This window comes from Salvelinus sp. IW2-2015, unplaced genomic scaffold (assembly GCF_002910315.2).
Source record: "Salvelinus sp. IW2-2015 unplaced genomic scaffold, ASM291031v2 Un_scaffold6538, whole genome shotgun sequence".
NCBI classification, from domain to species: Eukaryota; Metazoa; Chordata; class Actinopteri; order Salmoniformes; family Salmonidae; genus Salvelinus; species Salvelinus sp. IW2-2015.
The window spans coordinates 30,990-36,519 of NW_019947800.1; the positions used below are offsets into that span (position 1 = coordinate 30,990).

General features: G+C 38.8%; 1 pseudogene; it reads left to right on the top strand.

Annotated features, from left to right (window-relative positions):
* Positions 1 to 5,530, top strand: part of LOC139026970 (zinc finger protein 271-like) — a 27,950-nt pseudogene that overhangs the window by 9,298 nt on the left and 13,122 nt on the right.

Genomic DNA, 5,530 nt, shown 5'->3' on the forward strand with positions numbered 1-5,530 from the left:
ATAAGTTATATTCTTCAAGAGTCAATGGTTAATAGTAAATGGGTCTTTCTATAACTGCCAGTGTAGATTCTTTTGGGGGTCAAATTGTTACAGCTGTGATAAGTCATTGTATAATATTCTGCAATTATTTTCATGCTCAAATAATCTTAGCTGCTAATCGCTAGTTAGCGGCTAGCTAGCTTGCTAAATGTATTAAGAGTCAGAGCAAACGTAGCTAGCTAATACTGCCTGGTACCAGTGCTGGTGTAGCTAGATAAGCATGTTGTGGAGTGGTATCTTATCAGAGAGGAGTAAGCGAAGTATGAATATGTTGGCTAGCTAGCCAGCTACATGAAGTAAGAAAACAACATGTAATGAACATCTAATTATTGTCAACTGGAAACACTGACCAAAACTTTGGTTCCTACCATGTCTTCTCTGAGGTTTATTGTCAGACAGACTCATCAGGTGTATTGCTGCCACCTACTGTACGGGTTGTAAAAAATAACCAAATGCAAGAAAATGTGAAAATTTCGTCTGAAGTCCTGGAGATCCAGAAATCTATTTGCCGGCTTCACATCATGTCTAGTTTCTTAGATGTCTATTAGTTTATTATTAATGCAATTATCACTGCGCAGTGAGGGCAATGCAAATGCTTGAAATGTTTCAAGTTCTATCACCTAGGTCGGTCCGAAACTTGATATAAAATATTCTGGGCCCTGAGAGTTTCCCGCGCCAGTGAGTTTGGGACAGACACAGCTGTAGGCTATTTGTGTAAGGGATAAGAAGTAATCAGGTATTTTATGACATCTACTGATCAGAGCATACATTTTCCCTTTATTGTCGATGGTTATCAAGAGTGAGAGCTGAAATATTTTACAAAATACTTTGAGGAACTATTGTCATTCGCCAATTAATTTTAGTAAGACTTGCTGTTTGAGGTGATGAAAAAAATACTTTAGAAGCTCCACAAATCATTAGTGGTGGTGTGTAAATACTATCAGACATCCCCAAATAGGTGCATCGCTCTCTGCATGCGCTCTTGCCCTCTGTTTGCTAAAACGCAATTTGGTTGCAGAAACTCCTCCATGCTAATGCGGAAATCCCTAGTTATACCATAGACCTACTGTAGGACCCGTAACTTCACCTAAAAACAACAGAAGACTACAGAGAGGTGCCTATATTGGAGACCAAATGTTGTCTGGCACACTGCTTAGGATTTCAACCACTTTAAAAACAATTTCTAGCATAGCGTCGATGTTACTACTATGTGAAAACAAGACAAAAAAGACTGTTGTTCACTTGACTGTCTTAAGACAAATGTCAAATAATGAACATTCATCAGACGTCATTCATCAGACGTCATTGTTTGTACAACATCATGGCTACGCTTGCATCACCTTTTTACAGTAGATTTTTGCTGTTGTGGGCCTTAAACCACCTGTTTGACTTGTTGTTTCACAAAGGAGAGAGATGTGACTATCGTGGATCCTCTGGGGGGCCTCAACAACCTCATGATGCTGACGAGGCAGAGAAGAGTCTCTCCACGTCGAAACACCAGCAGAAATCTCATTGCTGCTCTGACTGTGGGAAGAGATTCAACTCTTCAGGAGAACCTTAAAATACATCAAAGAATTCACACTGGAGAGAAACCTTATAGCTGTGATCCATGTGGCAATAGTTTTACTCAGCAAAGCAAACTGACTTCACACCAGAGAATACACACTGGAGGAGAACCTTATAGCTGTGATCAATGTGGGAAGAGTTTTACTCAGCTAAACAACCTGATAGTACACCAGCGTACACACACTGGAGAGAAACCTTATAGCTGTGATCAATGTGGGAAGAGTTTTACTCAGCTAAACAACCTGATAGTACACCAGAAACACACACAGGAGAGAAGCCTTATAGCTGTGATCAATGTGTCAAGAGATACGCTGATAAAAGATCTCTGATCAAACATCAGAAATACATACATGAAAAGAGTTGTTTCATGATATCAATGAAATAATGTCACAATGTGGAATGTTTTAACATTGTAGTAGAGTATTTTAATGATGTCACAATGTAGAATGTTTTAACATTGTAGTAGGAGTATTTTAATGAGTCACAATGTAGAATGTTTAACATTGTAGAAGGAGTATTTTAATGATGTCACAATGTAGAATGTTTAACATGTAGTAGGAGTATTTTAATGATGTTCTACCTTACCTTTGCCCTGTTCAATTGATTGCAGATATGATATGGATATTAGCCTCAGGGGAAAATCCAGGCTCTGATTGAAAGAGTATTGTTTAAAAAAAGTGACTAACAAAAGCGTTGGTGACCCACTTTAATCAAAATGCAGCACTTCAAAATGGTAGCTAGCTGTTTTCTACAAGTTTAAAAAGCTGCTTGTTTAAAAAAATACATGTAATAGAATTGTTCGAGATTTGTGTATATACACACATGAAAGCAGTATAATAAATTTTATTAACAATCTGACATCACTCCAGTATTTCTTGACAACATTCAAATGCTAATTGTCTTTATTCCACTACTGAAGAAGCATGACTCAAATCACCTCATATATTCAAACATTCAGCTGACAAAAGATACATGTTTTATTATTCCATGCCTCATCTTTAAGTGAAGTATTGCCAATACATATTAACAAAGGGGTGTCCATTTGGTTTGATTTTCATATTTACATTCATGTAACATTTAGTAATCATAATTATTTATGCAACCAGCTGAACATTTTTGTGACAATTATATTGACAATGTTGCCCTGCTTTTAGAATATCAGGATTCATTCTCAGATGTGCTACCAAATGCATGACATTGGGGACTGAGCCCAATCCAACAACATGCCTATCGAGTGAACCCTGAAAAGAGAGAGAAAGTTAGGTGGAAAGTTACTACGTATATTGCAGGAGTTGGTTGCTGATTGTCTCAAGGGTGGGCAGTCAACAAGTTTTGCGTTTAGCAAGTGCGTTCCATGGATCACAATTTATTTTGGACTGCACGTTTTTCCGTATTGGAGACGTGTTTCGGGGGCTCGCCTTAAGGGGATGAGAGTTCTAGAAGCTAGTAAAATGTTTCAACTGTATTACCCCGACCAGAAACCAAAACATAAGCTTGTATAAGGCCACTGTTTGTAAACAAATACTATATGGCTGAGGAGTAGGGTCGATCCAARCGTTCTGAYCTCACAACGACARTAAAGCACCCAAGCTAACTGGCTARCGTTGGWTAGCTTGCTAGACACAAATGAGAGAAAACCKCACTCTTACCATTTTACTTGCCCTAGCAGAGCTGGTTAGGCTGTTTTCATGTTATCCAGAGCGTTGGTGACTAACTGTGCTGCTGGCAACAATTTAATTTGAGCTTTTGTTGCAGAAATGTTTACTGACACCGGCCATATTCAACAGGTGTTGAGCGTTATTAAATTCATCAGTTATTCTGCGCTCTGGTACTCAGACGAGGATGCTCCTTAATCGGAGTAGAGAGCCAGAGCGAATTAACAATGTCCATTGAGACACGACCCCTTGGCTAAGAATGACGTGAATAATCAAGTCAATAAACATTGGGTAGTTAGTTAGAATATAGTTACTATACTGGCAAGTTGGATGTATAAGTAACCAGCTCACATACTGGTACATACTGTTTTAAAGATATGCTATGCGTTTTGTAAGGATAGTGTAGCTAACATAACGTGTAAGGTAACTTATTTGAAAAGTCATTACTTTATTGCATTGCTCAACATTTGTCATAATTATTTAAAGCAGTTCATTTGTATTCGCTCTCTCGTTGGACTTCGGTTGCATATTTCCCCCCATTTTCTTCTAATCTGAAAATGTTGAAGCCACAACCATTTCCTGAAGAATTGCATTATGGGCCCTAAAGTACTGCGTGTATACGTCACGTTTTGGCGAATTTAGTACGACATCCGGGAACTTTTGGCATACTAACTACATCATACCATGACCAATAAGCAGACTATATACTCAATTAACATCTCAAATAGTGCGGTTAGTATGAGTATTCTAACACAGCTCAGGACTCTGGGCAGCCATTTTGTTTGTTTAAAAACTAGGTTGCCCCTTTAAAAAGCCACTCAACAATCAATCAACCAATCTGCAGTCAACCAATAACAAAGCTGTAATTCCACCACTGTTTTGGTAATAAGATGATGGATGGGGTTGGAGAAATGTAACTACTCTCAAATTCATAGACAGACCTATGGATGAAAGGACTGACCATCCATGATATCAACATTATAGTTTTAACCATGTTGATTTACATTGTTGCTTCTAAACATTGGAGTACATTGGAGTAAAAAACGCTTATTTTGGGTTCTGATGGGGTACAACAGTTGAACTAAGCTCATGAGGCATGTGTTATATTCTTCAAGAATCAATGGCTATAAATAAATAATTTAAAAGTCAAAATATGGATGTAGCAATTGCACATTTCCCCTTTAACACCAATCTTCAGTTCAACAACCGCAGAGTTTGTGCCTCTGTTAAGACAGTACTTAATAGTGTTAATCAGGGCCCGTTCATCGTCAGTCTCCTCTTCTTTCACTGAAACAGCCTCACCCTCTACTTGTTTTTGTATTGTAACACCCTCCTCTTCTTTCACAAGAGCTTCTTTCTCCATCCAGCAGACCTTATCTTCTTCAGCAGGAACGGGGTTAAGTTTGAGACTGGAGCTATGAGGCATGTACTGAAGTCGCTAAGCGGTATAATTCAAAGCAGTGTCACTTTATCAGCAGCACGTGACCAATGACGTCTGAAGAATCATTTCGTCGAACACCTGATTGGTTTGGTATTGGGCTCGTTCGACATTGCAGCCGATATTACAGGTGACTGCTGACTGCTGACTGACTAATTTACAAATCACCTTGCATCATAAATAACTACTCATTATTATTTATAAATCAGTCAGCCAGTCACCGTTTACCCACAACGCAGCATGGATTTGATGCTCTCGAACACGGCCAGTGGTTTAATATATGACATAATGGCTACGCTGCTACGGCGTGTGACTTCATCTATAAAAATGTGGCTGTTCTAAATGTGGCTGTTCTGTGTCGCTCAAAGCCTTGAGTAATGAACCTATTTTTTTTTGACACAATTGGCTGGAAAGAGCCAACGCAGGAAGCTTTGTTTCCCCATCACTACTTTTCAGCATGTTTTCTGTGAATTAGACTAGGGTAGTTTTCTAACTTTTTCCACCTTGGCTTACTGTTAGTTGGGTTCAAACTGGTCTCCGGTAGTTGGTCTCGCTGACCATAACCGGGCTGGTTGGCTACGCTGGTTAGGCTAATAGCTAGTTGGCTAAATAGCTAACGTTAGCTGGCTAAGATAACTGCATATAGCTAACGTTAGCTGGTTGGCTAAGATAACTGCATATAGCTAATGTTAGCTGGCTGGCTAAGATAACTGCATATAGCTAACATTCTTTGATATTTGGTTAGATGGCGTTATGTATTTACAAAACTGTGGTTTACTTTAATCACTCAAATCATGAGTGCAAAGTATTGTCCAACTCTGGGGTATCTCAT